This window comes from Lathyrus oleraceus, chromosome 2 (genome assembly GCF_024323335.1).
Source record: "Lathyrus oleraceus cultivar Zhongwan6 chromosome 2, CAAS_Psat_ZW6_1.0, whole genome shotgun sequence".
NCBI lineage: Eukaryota > Viridiplantae > Streptophyta > Magnoliopsida > Fabales > Fabaceae > Lathyrus > Lathyrus oleraceus.
Window position 1 is genome coordinate 449,023,792 of NC_066580.1, and position 17,928 is coordinate 449,041,719.

The window sequence follows — 17,928 nt, forward strand, 5'->3', positions numbered from 1 at the left end:
ACATTCTACATCCACTTGTTCACATTTAAAAAATAAATTTCAGTGAATAGATTATTAATAAAACAGTTATAACCAGCAATCACATTTGATCAAAAGACAAACTAACAATAGCAGATCTTAAAGTTTATAAACATCAAATGCAGGCGTATACGTTATCCCTTGTTCAGTCAATGGTATTACAAAAAAATGATAAGCAACAACAACATTTGATCAAAAGACAAAAACTAAATAATTGCAGATCTGGATGGATTCGAACCACCACATCTCCGAGATTTATATCAAAATACTCAGAGCGCTCTGCCAACTTGAGCTACAGATCTTTCATGTTCCGAAAGAATTACCAACATTAAAATTTAAAATGACAACACACTAGTATCAACCAACTTTAGAAATTCTACATTAGTAAGTTAAGGAAATATGATTTTTCCATAAGTTTAAAATTAGTAAACTTATAAATTCCCTTTTTTGCCTCAATATTGGTTAATTACCCACTTACTAACTCTAATATTTTTTAATATCAAAACATTATAGATTATGACTATTAAAAAAAATATAGAATTCCTAAAATGTTGGAAATGAAGGGATATGAAAGATAATGCTGAATATTATATTACTTCAAATATTTTTTTACTAGAACCATCAAATAAAATTTCTGAGTATTTAATTTTAATTACACGGTTTACCAATAAAATTTTATGTTGACTAAAACCATCAAATTGACAAAAAAAAATCAAATATACAACCGGAAAACTTTTTATAAAAAGACAAAGTAATCTGTTATGAAACTAGATGTTTTAAAACTTTCAAACAAACATTTTAATTTTCTTAGTTTCAAATAACTAAAGTTGTAATAAAACTAAACATCAACCCTGAAATGAAATAATGAAAATAACATCTCTAAAATATTTAAATAAAAAAAATCAAAACGCAAACTAAGAATAAAATCAAACATACAGAAGAAAAATTAAAAACAAACTACGTTTGAAGTGAAACAAAATGTTCTTAAAATTTCAAAATAGCCAATTTCTTAGATACGAATACTAATTTAGTTTTAAATACAAAATATATAAAAAAAATTACATTTCATCAAGTGTAATCACTGATACCCAACTAAATTCATGTTAAATAAATAAATACTACAAAAATTTAAATTTCTATTTTTCAAGAACCATTGTGTAATACAACTAATTTTCTAAAAAAACATAAATTACAAATATTTAAATTTCTAGTTTTCAAAAACCATTCTGTAATAAAACTAATTCTCGAAAAAGAGAAATAGTACATTTCTCAATTAGAAGTTTTGATTCAACTAAATCCCATAAATTATAATAATTCAAAAAATTTCAATAGTTTTGTTTCAATTTCAATCAGATAAATCAGAGTGAAAACAAGTAAATTATAAAAATCAATCATTTTAAACAACCATATTATTGAATATTGTAATCAAAAAACAGGCATTTAATTATTCAATACATAAATTTTAAAAAGCAAGCAATTAATATAATTAGAAATTAACCAAATTTTGTAGATTCTCACACACTAAATATAACCTGCCTAATCACGGTTAGATATTTACTTTAAAAATACTACTAACTGCTTAAAAACTACTAATGGATTTTTCTTGACAGTTAAATAGTACTACACAAAAACTGCTAAATATTAGAATTTCTTTTGCAGGAATGTAATTTTGAGAACAAATTAGAAATTAATCATACTGAAGTGTCCAAAATAGAGGACAAGAGCTAGTAACTTAAATAGATTCATAATGACATGAGTTTAAATACACAATAATGTTATAAATAACTATAGCATATCACCTTCCTTCTTGGATATGAAATAATGATATATAATTAAAAGTAACAGAATCACAAATAAATACATAACCTTAAAAAAGATATTACTTCATCACACATAAGAGTCTAATGTGAAATATGGAATGAATTAAAATGAATATACTGAAATGAAGACATTTAACTTAATTGAAAGAATTAGAGTCAAAGCAATCTTCACCTTACTATGATTGGAGCTTCTTAGATGAGAAAATGGCTTTGCTATGATTGAAGTTCTTAGATGAACAAATGCCCTTGCTATGATTGAAGCTTCTTAGATGAAGACAAATGGCCTTGCTATGATTGAAGCTTGTTAGATAGAAGCTTCTTAGATAGAACACAAATAGCCTTACTATGATTGAAGCCTCGCAGATGAACAAATGACGCTTCAAGAAATTCAATGTTTATGCTCCACTCATATTTGTCCTTCTTCCTCGAATCAAAACTGATATATGTTACATATAATCACAACTGAAGGATCCAATTAGGTAGAGATACATTTGCCAAGCCAAAACTGCACCAACAATTATTAAATGCTATTTAATGGTTCTCTCGTGTCTTTATATCCATAATTGTTATTATTAATTCATATTTCTTCATAGATATGAAGAGCTAGAAATTGCTACCGCTTCACATATCCTTAGTTGATAAATGAGCACTTCCAATCGTTGGCATATATTACATCCGGTAGAAGTAGGGGCAGATATGAAGGAGAAGTAGGTAACACAAATGACTTTTAACAATTACATCAAAAATTGATTTACGGCCAGTTACTGACTAAATAAGTTTTGTATATCGTATGTGACATTCTGGATAAATAAAACGATGGTAACACTGATTATAGAAACAAAAAATTTGAGAAATAGAAAATTTGTTGATGCTTGATACTAGTACATAACTATTCCGGTGAGAATATTATGTCTAATGGGATACATTTCTCTTCAATGTAAATAACTCAACCTCTGTAACATGTAGACCTTATAAAAGAATAGTAAAAGTAATAGAACTTTAGTATCTTTGGTTGATATAAAAGATAATATTCACGATTTCAAATTAATTTTGATTAAATATTTTAAATTTGATAAGTGATATGAATAAAATGGGATAGGTACCTGATGTGTGCTTCGCAATGGAGTCCGAGAAATCCTTCTAATTCATCACGTGCACGTAAAACGCATAAAACAAAACAATAAAGAGAAGAAAAAAAAAAGCAGAAACGCAAACACCACACAGGGGAGAGATCCCGGGCAAAAAAAACCCGTGCGATCTCTCCCAAAAACCAACAAATCTTTTTATATTAATTAGTTGACCTGCCAAGCAAGCGCACCTGACATGGCAAAGGTCGGATGACAAGATCAATCAGGATTCAATCCTCAAATCGCTAAGCGAATCAAGTTAAGTAATCCTGAAACAACCTACATCCATAAAACTTCCCCCCGCAAAGATCATAATCCAATACATAATTACAAGAACCGATATCTGCAACATGGATCTGAAAGAGGTCAATCTAGAACCATAGCTCATAGCACTTCTAGAAATCAGAAGATGACGCATCCGTTTCTGTGACCAAGGTGGAACCAGCATAATTAGATTCTACGATCTGCTCATCGATCTACAACCATACCTGCAAAAAAAATCTCATAGTTGATTCCAAACACCAAGATGAACGTGAAGATCACACCTCTGAATTGTAGATCTGACGGACGAAGATTTAGATCTATAAGAAAAGGGAAAAACGAAATAAATCACAGTTAACGATACAAAAAATCTAAAGGAAAGAATAAAAACCATAGAAAGCGGTTTGTACCTGGAGAAAACCTCCACCGGCGGTAGATCTCCATCGGATCTGAACAGATCTGGTACGGGTGAAGTAGGACGGGGATGTTGCTAACGAGATCTGAGATCTGAGATCTGAGATTGAAGAATAGGAGAATTGGGATGAAAGAAAGGTGAAACCCTAGAGGCTGTTGAACGATAATAATTAGGTTTCTCAGACCTATCTTTTATAAAGTTTTTTTTGTTGAATGGACGGCTGAGATTACTTGGGTTGGCGGTTTAGATTTAATGACGTGCAACGTTAGGTGCGGCATATTTAGGGGTAGGGGCTAATTTTGTAAAATGATGTTTTCATGGGGGTTTGGTGTGTACTAACAGCACTACAAAGACGGCATTGATGAGCCGCCAATAGAATCATTCAACTTTGCGTGCTGCTCACGTCAATTGAATTCAATGTTTGTTTAAAGCCGCAAATATACGATATTTTTGTTTGATAGACAAAAGACATGTTTATTTTTGTTTGTTACAACAAGTTATAAAACTAAATTAATAAAAAATTTGCTTTTTTTTATTTTTTATAAAATATTATTCTAAACATATCATTTTATTACGGGAATTTAAAGTTATTTGAAAATTTATTTTTAAAAAATCATCCATATCAGTTTACTAATGGAATGAAAGATTTACTTAGATTATAGAAATATCTTTTAAAGATGATGAGTTTTTTTTCTCAAAAGAGTTTTCATGAAGTTTTGCCTTTATACAATGTCTCTGAGTATTTTAGAGTTTAACCCTTTTTTTTATAGAGTTGTTCTTTTTGGACAAAGGATTGTCTCGTTTGGCCACTTCCATTAGAAAAAAAAAGGAAAGTGTTAATGGTGAAGGCTAAAGCTCTTCTAGACAAGGTGGAACATATTCACCAAAGTGACTTATCTGACTTATAAGTTTGGTTTGGCAACAAAATATTTTTATGGAGGGAAAATATACTTATTATCATCATACCACATCCTCCCCTTGAAAACATGAAGTCTTCCCCAACCAAAAGGAGTAGGATGGATCCTGGCAGTCAATCATTGAAAAGATATTAAAATCACTTACTCCTCAGTTTGATTACATAGTTGCAGTCATATAACACACGAAAGACACTAATATCATAGGAATATAAGAGTTATAAAGTAGTTTAGAGGTACAAGAATTAAGATTGAGTGAGAGAAACTCTGAAAGATAAATAGGACAAGCTCTCAAGACTCAAATTGTCAAGAAGAATAATGATGACAATTACAAGTGGATAAGCAAGAAGCAATCTTGGCTAGATAACAAGAATAAAAGAAGTAGTGATAATGGTGTTAAAAGGTTAAATGAGATAGGAGCTCAAACCCAGGACCTCTACATTGCAGTGAGGGGGGAGCTACCAACGAGTTATGTTAGTCCATTCGTTATTTATTCGCCTTCATTAAAATATATATTAATTCTACATGGATTTTTCCATTTTGACACAACACCACCATGCATGTCACAGCTTTCTCTCTTACGGTAAGCTACTTTATTTTTTTCTCATGCTGTTTCTTTCATGTGAGTATAACAAACCTGTAACTTCATCAAACCACACACATAAAATAAAATCATATGTAATCATCATGCAATAATAAAAATAGCCATGCACAGATCAAGAAGCTTATATTATTTTACTCATGTATTAGTTCTCTTTACTGCAAGTGATAATGATAAAACAAACATTACACATACATGTTAAAGACAACCAAGGATTTATATTATCACCATTATATCATCATCATTATTATTATGTAATAACAGCATGTGAAATAAACATAATCATGCTAGAAACAACACTCATATAATAATAATTAAATGGCAGATATAATTTTTTAATCATGCAAACAGAATTTCTTCAACATGCTATGACATATCAAAAACAGACGCATACTTGAATAAAGCAATATTAACATCCACCAAACCATGAATACATCATCTCAATATATATATTAAACCAATATTATTCATGCATGAATTAAGGAGTATTGCAAGGTAATCATGTTGGATGCAAATTCCCTAATGAACACTTACTGGGGATTTGATTCTTCTTGCTTGCTCACTGTATGTGTGTTGTTCTTATTCAGGCTATGAGTGCTTTATGGTTGTTTCTCTTTTCCCTGCCCGCGAATCTTCTTGTTTCTGCCTTGCCTTGTGTATCTTCATCTGCTGTATCTCTCCTCTTTTTTCTCCTCCCTCTCGCTGCAGCCATATGAAGTATTTATAATGGTGTGGATTAGGGTTTAACCTTGCTAAATATTTGGATCCCTTCCTATACTTTAGGGTTTAACATTGCTAAATATTTGGATCCCTTCCTATACTTTAGGAGAGTTAGGGTTTAACCTTGCTAAATATTTATTAAATACAAATATTATTATAAATAATGAATAATTTAAATAAAAATTAATTTAAATTTTAGTTACATAATTGAATTAAAATTTAAACCTATTTCTATTTTTACTTTCATCATTTAAAAAAAAATCAAAATTATTCTTACTTATATCAACCAAAATTATTTTATAATTTATGGGCTTTTAAAAAAATGTTACTCTTATAAATAAATTTTATTAAGTAAAAACGTGAATTACTAAATAAATACTATTTATAAATAATGAATAAATGGAACATGAGTCACTAAATTATAAAAAATAGTTATTATAATTTAATGAGCTTTAACAAATAAAATTAATTTAAAATTTTAGTTATACAATTAAAATTCAAATCTATTTTTATTTATCATTAAATTAAAACTATTTTATTTATATATATATATATATAATTTATTTATATCATACAGATAACCAAAATTATTATTATTTTTTATATCTGTATCACATAATAAATAAATTAAAATTTATAATTTATATGAGAATGTATGTTAATGAATGAATGCAAATGTGAAATGAACGTCATGCATGAATCAATTTATCATGAAAATTAACAGGCAAATTTTAGGGTATGACAGCTGCCCCTGTTCAATATTCTTAAACCGAGAGAATTAGAATGGTATGTACGCCATTCGTGATCTGGAGGTGGAAGATTATTGAACACTTAGAATGCCCCAAAAATTTGCACTTGTTAATTGAAAGATAGTCTTGATGGAGATGGGCTTAAAGATGTCATCCAGAAAGTTTGATGATGAGAGCTTCAGAGTGCGTCGTACATTAGACCATATCTGAAGACATGGGTGCCACACTTGGTCGTACGCTAAACCGTATAATGAGTCATCCATTAGGTGATATTAGGGTGAGCTGAACCTGATGAGATAAGGATCAGAATGGGTATACGCTAGACCGTATCTGAGTAGCAGAGTGAGTCGTCCGTTAGGCTGTATCTGGAGAAATAAAGATCAGAATGGATCGTACGCTATATCGTATCTGAGTAGTAGAATGAGTCGTCCGTTAGGCTGTATCGGGCGATAAAAAGTAGTCGTACGCTAGACTATATTTCAGAAAGTGTCGTACGCTAGGTAGTATCTGATAAGAAGAGCCAGACTGGGTCGTACACTAGACCGTATCTGAGTTGCAGAATGAGTCGTCCATTAGGCTGTATCTGAGGATAAAAGATCAGAATGGATCATACGCTAGATCGTATCTAAGTAGCAGAATGAGCCGTCCATTAGGCTGTATCTGATGATAAAAGGGGTAGTCATACGCTAGACTATATTTCAGAATGTACCATACGCTAGGTAGTATCTGAGGGGATGAATATCCAAATGGGTCGTACGCTAGACCGTATTGGAACAGTTGAAGGAACCATACGTTAGGCTGAATCAAAATGAGTCGTACGTTAGGCTATTGTCGCAACCTGAAAAATACAGTGCGCGAAAAAACAATCGGCGAAAGAAAATGACAGAAGAGTCGCCACCGTGCGTTATTCATCCCAAAGGAGGGAAAGGAAACGCTCGAAGTAAACCTGAAAAAGGAAAGGACAAGACGGGGTCTCGCAACCAAATCTTGGGTTCGGGAGTCGGTTATGTGAAGGGAAGGTATTAGCACCCCTACGCATCTGTAGTACTCTACGGGATCCACTTTTGTAGTTCTTGTCTAAAGGGTGTGAGTTTATCTTGTGCTGTTTACCAAAAAAAAAGGGTTAAATGAAAATGACTCGCGCGGATGTCGCATCCACTGCATACGTATCTCATCTGAATATGAGAATCAGAGTCTTCGTAGCTCGGCTGACCTATGGGTTGGGGGGATGTGTGCTCGCTAAGACATCGCGTCTTATGCCTACGTATCTTATCTGGAATGAGAATTAGAGCAAGTCGTAGTTCGGCTAACTACGGGGTTATGGATTGGGTTTTGGACGAACGACGTCACTACGCAATCTACCGGATGCTCGACCTTTGGAGACTTACTCGCCTGTAGTAGAAGGAGTAAACGTGTTAGGAGAAGAAAAATCAATGAGTTTGTAGGGTTAGGGATGCTCAGGCAAAAGGGAAATCCTAGACGAAGGAACCTGCATAAAGTAAACACACAAACATTGCCTCCTATCGAGGTCTTCCAGCTAAGAAAGCGGTAAAAATACGGGAAAATGTAAAAGTACCACACGGATAAAGATCCGAAGTAACAACAATTAAAGGAGTAAGAAACCCAGGGATCTCCCAAGCTAATGCCATCAAAGAAAGGTGAGTCAGTACAGGTAATCGAAATAAAACCTCCAGGGGGTATCCCACAAATAAAGTGGAAAATCACGCAAGTTATCCCTGCAAAAGTCATGTGAGCCCTCACAAAAACTCAACAAACAGGTTAGAGACAAAAAAATAGGGTAATCAAGGGTTGCCCCAAATCAAAATGTAACCACATGAATCATGCCATTAAAATTCACAAAAAGGACATGCATCAACAGGTTATCAAATTCACCCATAATACCTCATACATTTAGAGCATTCAAATTAAAGGCATAAAGATGATGGATATAGGGCAAACCTAATTGGAGAGCTTGATTGAAATTGAGTTGCACCCGTGAGGTTTACAAAACAATCTTTAGGGTTTATGTGAGGCAGAGGTGATTCTGTGCAGTTGAGTTCCCTTCAGGGTTTGGAGGCTGCTCTGAACTCTGTTAGCTCTTCTCTCACTATCTTTTTCCTCAGGGTAATAGGAATAGAATGAATATTTGTTTCACTGAAACTCTAGTATTTATAGCCTAATATTGGTAGCTTAGTGGGCTTTTGAGAGAGGTCCAAGTCTGAGATTTTTTCTTTTATTTATTTATTTTTATTTTTATTTTTATTTTTTATTTTATTTTTATTTTATTTTTTATTTTTTATTTTTTTATTTTTTTATTTTTTTATTTTTTTATTTTTTATTTTTTTAAATAAAGTTTCTTGGATCTAATTCTGATTGACATGATGAAATGCAATGTATCTAATGTTAAATGACCTAAAAATGAATGCATGCATGAGGTGTAAAGCGTATGCTTCCAGGAAAAGTGAAGGGTAAATTTTGGGGTATTACAGCTGCCCCTATTCAATCAACTGGAGACCTGGAAAGAAGATAGCGACTTTCGTGCTTTCGAGGTATCAAGGGATTGAATACAATAAAAGCCCAAAAATTTGCACTGAAGTGAAGTGAAGTAACAATGTCGGTCAGAATCGGCAAAGAGGTGGTCTTGAAAGAAGAATCTGTCTGGTACGGGGAGAGTCAGTCTGAATACCGAAAAAGAATGTTAACTTGGATACCAAAATAAATGGTAACACAGAAATAACCACGGCCTGAATGCCGCTCATCAGTCTGAATACTGGAAATGACTTCGATCTGAACATCGGGAGATATGAGATTATTAATATCGGTCTGAACACCGAGAGGCTGGCCTGAATGCCACAAGTTGCATTGACCTGAACGTCGGAAACTTCTTCGATCTGAACATCGGAAAATTGGCCTGAATGCCACAAGTTGCATCGACCTGAACGTCGGAAACTTCTTCGATCTGAACATCGGAAAATTGACCTGAATGCCACAAGTTGCATCGACCTGAACGTCGGAAACTTCTTCGTTCTGAACATTAGAAAACTGGCCTGAACGCCACTTCGGTCTGAATACCGGAAACTGGCCTGAACGCCACTTCGATCTGAATATCGGAAATTGGCCTGAATGCCACTTCGTTCTAAATACCGGAAAATTGGCCTGAATGCCACTTCGGTCTGAATACCGGAAAAACTTCATGCCTGTCAGCATCGGCAGAAATAGGGAAAGATAATAGAGGCGGCGCATGGGCCAATGACACTTGCTGGGGATAACAAAGGTAAGTCATGAACAATCTTCAGTCTGAGTACTGGAAACAACTTCTAGCTTATCACTTGGGATACCGAGAATGTTTTATGCTTACATGCGTATGTTTGAATTTTTTAATGGCGTAATGCTCCATGAAAATGGAAATGCTACGCGATTTGGAAGGATGCAATGCAATATGATTCTACATGCAGGGATGCGAAATGTTGGGTAGAATGCCAAACTGAGGCAAGGGGATCTGCTGGGGAAATGATCACCATCTTCTGGACCCTAGCAAGGATGCTGGAGATGCACAGCGCAAAGAATTATGTGGGGAAATGACCCGCCACACGGTGTTCTAGCAATGACGAAATGCCGAGATTCAGACTGGGGAGAGAACGACACTGAAAACCTGCTGTTGGGGAAAGCGATAGTGGTTCTGGCAACCACGATCTGCGAGAGATGACTCAGCAGGGGAAGCAAACACTGATACGGTACCGAGGTTCTGCTTCAAGGAAAGAAACCATGGATCTGGCATTGGGATTATCGATCTAGCCTCGAACTCTAAGGAGCAGCCACTTCTGCTGGGAAGATACAGTTTGACATTGTCAACTCCGCTGGGGATATATAGTTTGGCACTAACAACTCTACTGGGGAGTGTATGTCCTGAAACAAACGCTTGGGGAAGTACAGTGGTGAGAACCTGCTGGGGATTGAGGAATCCAACACTCTGATCACCTCTGCAGGGATAAGACACCAGATTCGTCTGTTGGCGACTTCACTGGGGAAGATATTCACAATCATCTGCAGGGGATTTTAAGGAAATGCCCCGAGGGTATCTGTTCTGAATAGACGATCCAAAGCACTTAAAATTTACAACAATTTTAAATGTTGATTAAGCATGTACCTGTAAAGCCCTTATGTGTCATGATGCAATGTTTATCAAAAATTCGGACGTCATTTTTGCAAACAAAATAGTAAAATGAAAATGAAAACAGAGATATACCGTATAACATGATTTTATTGATTGAATGGCCTCTGAATAGGCATTTACATCAGGAAGCAATCCCTGGAAAGAGGTAATCACACAAAAGATAAAAACAGAAATTAATCTAATGGCAATGTGAAATGGATTTCTATTGGGTTCCAATTCTGCTATGACTTGCCCGTCTTCAAGATCCTCCAGATGATCAGCCTTCTGAAAAGGTGATTGGACTGTTTCCTACCTTTCGAAAATTTTCCGTCATCGACATGAGATGAGATTCAGAACTAACTCAGAACGCAGTCATTCGCTTAATCCCTAACTTTTGCCTGGATCGCCCTTTTCGGGTTTTCAATCCACCGGGATACCCATTTTTGCCTAAGTTGCCTTTTCAGGTTTTCAACTTACCGGGTGTATGATCTTTTCATTTTTAATCCCTAATTTTTGACCGAACCTTTTCATTTTCTTGGTTCGTCGGGATGCCCATTTTTGCCTGGACTATTCTTTTTACTGTCCAGCGGGTCTATTTTATGCGAAGTATTTTTTAACTGCGTCTGAGTTCACAGGGGAAGTGAAGTTTTAACCATCCATAGTTGCAAGCATTAAGGCCCCACCATCAAAAACCTTGGTGACAATATACGGTCCATCATAGTTAGGAGTCCACTTGCCCCTGTGATCTGTCTGAGGAGGAAGAATCCTTTTCAACACTAAATCTCCGACTTGGAAACAGCGAGGACGCACTTTCTGATCAAAGGCTCTCTTCATCCGACTCTGATACAACTGCCCATGACAAATGGCTGCCATTCACTTCTCTTCGATAAGACTCAACTCATTGAACCTTGTCCGAATCCATTCGGCTTCGTCTAACTTGACATCCAACAGGACTCTTAGAGAAGGAATCTCCACTTCAATAGGTAGGACTGCTTCCATACCATACACCAGGGAGTAAGGGGTTGCCCCAATCGACGTACGTACTGAAGTACGGTACCCATGCAAGGCGAAGGGTATCATCTCATGCCAATCTCTGTACGTGACGACCATCTTCTGCACAATCTTCTTTATGTTCTTATTTGCCGCCTCAACAGCGCCGTTCATCTTAGGGCGGTAAGGGGAAGAATTGTGATGCTGAATGTTGAAGTTCTGACACAACTCCTTCATCATTTTGTTGTTGAGATTAGAACCATTATCAGTAATGATTCTTTCGGGAATCCCATAGCGGCAAATGATTTCTTTCTTGATGAAACGGGCAACCACATGTCTGGTGACATTCACGAACGACGCTGCTTCGACCCACTTGGTGAAATAGTCGATGGCAACAAGGATGAAACGATGCCCATTGGAAGTAGTCGGCTCAATCTTTCCAATCATGTCAATGCCCCACATAGCAAACGGCCACGGCGAAGTCATCACATTCAGAGGATTTGGCGGCACATGCACCTTATCAGCATAAATCTGACATTTATGACACTTCCGAGCATATTTGAAGCAATCTGATTCCATGGTCATCCAATAATAACCCGCTCTCAACAATTTCTTAGCCATTGCATGTCCGCCGGCATGAGTACCGAAGGAACCTTCATGAATTTCCTGCATTAACATGTCCGCCTCGTGTCTGTCCACGCATCTGAGCAAAACCATGTCGAAGTTCCTCTTATACAGCACATCGTCTTTGTTCAAGAAGAAACTGCCTGCCAATCTTCTCAAAGTCTTTCTGTCATTGTTGGATGCCCCTGCAGGGTACTCTTGATTCTTCAGAAAGCACTTGATATCGTGATACCAGGGCTTGTCATCGACTACCAGTTCAGCAGCAAACACGTAGGCGGCCCTGTCAAGGCGCATCACATCGATCCTGAGAGCATGGTTCCAACGAATTACCTTGATCATGGAGGATAGAGTAGCAAGTGCGTATGCCATCTGGTTCTCATCACGAGGTATATGATACAATTTTACTGTTGTGAAGAAAGTCAACAGTTTTCTCGTGTAATCTCTGTAGGGGACCAGAGTGGGTTGGAGAGTATTCCAATCACCATTTACTTGATTGATCACCAGAGCTGAATCTCCGAAGATGTCCAGAGTCTTGATTCTCAGATCAATGGCTTGCTCAATACCCAAGATACAGGCCTCGTACTCAGCTTCATTATTGGTGCATTCAAAAGTCAAACGAGCGGTGAAAGGCATGTGGGCACCTTTCGGAGTAGTAATGACAGCGCAATTCCACTTCCTCTAGCATTGACAGCCCCATCAAACAGCAAAGTCCACTTTTCGTTTGGATCAGGTCCCTCCTCAACAACTGGCTCTTCACAGTCTTTCATCTTGAGGAACATGATGTCTTCATCTGGAAAATCAAACTTCATCGGCTCATAATCATCAATCGGCTGCTGAGCAAGATAGTCTGATAGAATACTCCCTTTGATGGCTTTCTGGGATGTATACTGGATATCGTACTCTGTCAGTACCATTTGCCAATGAGTCACCCTTCCGGTGAGAGCTGGCTTCTCGAATATGTATTTGACTGGATCCATTTTGGAGATCAGTAAGGTTGTGTGAGACAGCATGTATTGAGTATCTCGACTCGCAATCTGTGAACTTCTTACTCAAGTAGTAGATGGCATGTTCTTTCCTACCTGTCTCGTCGTGTTGACCGAGAACACAACCCATAGAATTGTCAAGTACTGTCAAGTACATAATCAGCGGTCTCCCTGGGACTGGAGGCATAAGGATAGGAGGATTCTACAAATACTCTTTTATCTTCTCGAAAGCCCTTTGACAATCTTCATTCCACCTGATAGCCTGATCTTTCCTCAGCAATTTGAAAATTGGCTCACACGTGGTTGTTAGGTGAGAGATGAACCTTGCAATGTAGTTCAACCTCCCTAAGAAACTACGGACTTGCTTCTCTATTCTTGGCTCAGGCATTTCCTGTATTGCTTTCACTTTGTCAGGATCCACCTCAATCCCTTTTCCGCTAACAATAAAACCCAACAATTTTCCCGATCTCACCCCGAAAGTGCACTTGTTCGGATTAAGTCTCAGTTTGAATTTCCTTAACCGTTCAAACAATTTCTGCAGATTCACCAAATGTTCTTCTTCTGTCTGAGATTTGGCAATCATATCGTCCACATAAACCTCGATTTCATGATGAATCATATCATGGAACAGAGTCACCATAGCTCGTTGATATGTTGCTCCGACATTTTTCAGACCAAACGACATCACCTTGTAGCAGAAGGTGCCCCATGGGGTTATGAAAGTTGTCTTTTCCATGTCCTCTGGTGCCATCTTGATTTGGTTATAGCCAGAAAAGCCATCCATGAAGGAGAATACCGAGAACTGAGCTGTATTATCCACCAAAACATCGATGTGAGGTAATGGGAAATCATCTTTAGGGCTAGCTCTGTTCAGATCCCGGTAGTCGACACACATCTGTACCTTTCCATCCTTCTTAGGTACTGGGACGATGTTTGCAACCCATGGCGGATAATTGGTGACTGCTAAAAACCCTGCATCCAACTGCTTTTGCACTTCTTCCTTTATCTTGACAGCCACTTATGGTCTTGTTCTTCTGAGCTTCTGCTTGACCGGAGGACAACCTTCTTTGAGAGGCAAGCGGTGTACCATGATGTCTGTGTCCAGCCCGGGCATGTCCTGATAAGACCAGGCGAAGATGTCAACGTATTCTTGCAGCAATTCAATCAGCCCTTTCTTCACATCATCTCCCAAAGCAGCCCCTATCTTGATTTCTCTCTTGGCGTCCTCGGTGCCGAGATTAATCACTTCAGTAGGCTCTTGATACGGTTGAATGACCCTTTCTTCCTGTTTTAAGAACCTGGCAAGTTCTTCAGGGAGTTCACAGTCTTCATCACCCTCTTTTTCAGCTTGAAAGATTGGATTTTCAAAGTCGAAGCGAGCCATAGCAGAACCGTTATCAATAGGATCCGGTGACGTGCATCTGCATGAGCGATGGTATGTGCTTATGAGTGTGAAAGAAAAAAGTGGAAACTAAACAAAACATTGCCATTTTTTTTTATTTTGAAAAACTGCAAAAATAGAAAGACAGGGAACGAAATATTTGAATGCAAAAAGACGTCCTTTATTTATGATAAAAAATGAAAGTGTCACATAGATGAGTGATAACACGAAATTATATCACATTTTAAGACTTAATTCAATTAGATTATATTATCATTTACTTTAGTTTATCTCATTTTATCAGATATTATGCAGTATTTCCTTACTATTTATGTCAGGTATCCATTTTGAAGCAAAAGTGAAAAAGGGAAGAAAAGGAGGTGTAAAAGGGAATAAAAAGGAAACGAATAACAAAGACCAAGCCCAACCCAAAGAAAGTGCACGTTATGCCTGTGACGGGCGTCACAAAGGTTGTGACGAGCGTCACACTAAGTACCCTCTCGTGACGAGCGTCACACATGGTGTGACGGACGTCACACCATTCCCTATATTTTTGGCGCAAGGAACTCAACTGACCACGTTGAAAGCTATTTCCACGCACGCTTAACCCTCGGAACGAAGAGACCGCGCATACGGAAACCCTTGGAAAGCAGTTACACCAGCAGCTGTATAAATAGCAGCTAATTGGGAAGTTTCTGGATCTCCGGTTTTTCCACGCTCATATTGCCGAAGCTCTGCCAATTTTCTTTTCACGCTTTTGCTTATTTTTTTTTCTTTTCCAGCACTTAACATTGTTTATTTTATTTATTTCTTTTGCAAGCTTTACATTCTTTTTCCCTTGCAAATTTACCTTTCCCGTTTTAGCTTTTAGATATTTTTCGCATAATAGTTTCTACACCGGAAACTATTGTGCAACTTTATACTGGATTTAACCTTACGTTATATTCCAGTTTTATTTCCTTGATTTAATTTACTGTTTGATTGAAGAATCCAAGAACAAATCCTACCGGCTTGTGATGGAGTGTTCAAGACTATTGTATTACGCATTCAGGTTCTTTAATCATTATTTAATATTTTGTTTTATTATTTATCTATATTATCTGCCTGGAATGAGTCTGTTTATGCATGATATAAATTCTTATTTATTTAGCATGTCTGGCTAATTTGCCTAGGTATCGGTATGTAAAGTAAGCAGAATAAGGGATCAAGACTGAGTCGGTCTATCTAAACTTAAAATCAAAATCAATCTTTTTACGGTCTCAACTTACAGGTTTAATAACAAGATTTTTTTTACAAAAGTAAAAGACATAAAGAAGTTAAAATCAATAGAGCGAGAGTTTGAGATTTTAACTGGACAGTGTAATTTAGGCATTAATTCTAGATCAGGGCGAGAGCAAGTTTTAGAGTTAATTAAATTCTGACCTTTTCCAAAAAGTATTTTTAAAGATTGAATGTGAGGACGAGAGTTAAGCATTTGGATTTAATTATATAACCTAAGTCAACAGAGCGAGAGTTTGAGATAAGGGTGTTTAAAACGATCAGTATTTTCTTAAAAAGAGTTTCTGCAACTTTATTGCTTTCAAAATATGGTTTTTGACTTAATTATAAGTGACAGCAACATTAATATAAAATCATGGTTTATTCAACAGAGCGAGAGTTTGAGATAGAACCTTTAACCAATAAAGTTAACCGAAACGATTCATTTTAAAACCAAGAAGCCGACAAAGACTTGATTCCCTAGTTTTGACGAACTACATACCGATATCCGTTTTATTAATATTTAATCTAGATATTAGTTTAGCTCTTAGTTTTTTCCCAAACAATCAAACATTTTCACCTTAGATTTACGTAGTAACCTTAGATAACGGTATATCGATTCATAAGTCCCTGTGGGATCGATATCTTTTAAAACTACGCGATAGAACTGTGCACTTGCAGTTTGTATCCCATTCTCAACTCACCCAGTTGAGCGATCAAGTTTTTGGCGCCGTTGCCGGGGACTTTTATTCAATCGATATCGTAACTCTTCCGTTACGCTGTAGAGACTAAGGTTTCTTTTCCTTCTATTTTCTTTCTTTCGTTGATTTGTATGCCACGCACTCGCTCTCAAGGCGAACCGCTCTATTTACGAATCAACGATATCGAACTATATCTCCGAGTCTTACGACGAATTCGGGAATATCGTGCTGAAAACAATCTCCCTCCTATAGACCTTCCTGATCTCAAAGATTTTCCTTCTTTAACCGAGATGGCAGAACCAGCTCGTGCTCTTAGAGATTACGCCGCTCCATCGCAAGATGAACCGCATTCAAGTATTGCTCCGCCCGCAATCGAAGCAAACAACTTTGAACTTAAACCTTCGTTGTTGCAGGCTGTGCAACAGAACCAATTCTCTGGAAATCTTACCGAAAATCCAAACCTTCATTTATCCGTATTTGTCCAATACGCTGATACTGTTAAAGCTAATGGTGTCACTTCAGAGGCAATTCGACTTCGTCTTTTTCCTTTCTCATTAAGAGATAGCGCTAGAAGATGGCTTCAATCTCTTCCTTCCAACTCAGTCACCACATGGAACGAGTTGAAGAAAGTTTTTCTTGCCCGATATTTTCCGCCAAGCAAAACAGCTATGTTAAGAGCCCAGATAAACGGATTTAAACAGAAAGACAACGAGTCTCTTTTCGAAGCATGGGAAAGATACAAAGACATGATGAGACTTTGCCCACACCATGGTTTGGAAGACTGGTTAGTAATTCACACATTTTATAATGGTCTCTTATACAATACAAGGTTAACAATAGACGCCGCTGCAGGTGGTGCACTAATGAACAAACCTTACGCTGATGCTTACCAGCTTATCGAGAGCATGGCCCAAAACCACTATCAGTGGGGAACCGAACGAACAACGGTGGAAAAACCTCAACCGAAAACTGGCATGTACGAGATAAGTAACCTTGATCACGTCAATGCAAAAGTGGATGCTTTGGTCCAGAAAATTGAAAGTTTAAACGTATCACCTCCAACCGCCGTGGTTGCTATAACTCAGAATTGCGAGGTCTGTGGAATCCAAGGCCACACTCCTGCGGAATGTCAACTCTTGACTGGAATCCAAGCAGAGCAAGTAAACTATGCTCAAGGAAGCCCCTATTCGAATACCTATAACCCAAATTGGAAG

General features: G+C 36.9%; 1 long non-coding RNA gene and 1 pseudogene across 1 annotated transcript; both read right to left on the minus strand.

Moving 5' to 3' along the window:
• Positions 1-1,862: 1,862 nt before the first annotated feature.
• Positions 1,863-4,028, minus strand: LOC127120254 (uncharacterized). Its single transcript, XR_007803165.1, has 2 exons — positions 3,637-4,028; positions 1,863-3,546 (listed from the first exon to the last, which is right to left on the minus strand). It is a non-coding gene; the product is annotated as an uncharacterized LOC127120254 (long non-coding RNA).
• Positions 4,029-17,389: 13,361 nt separating this feature from the next.
• On the minus strand, positions 17,390-17,489 carry LOC127124382 (uncharacterized; annotated as a pseudogene).
• Positions 17,490-17,928: the final 439 nt, after the last annotated feature.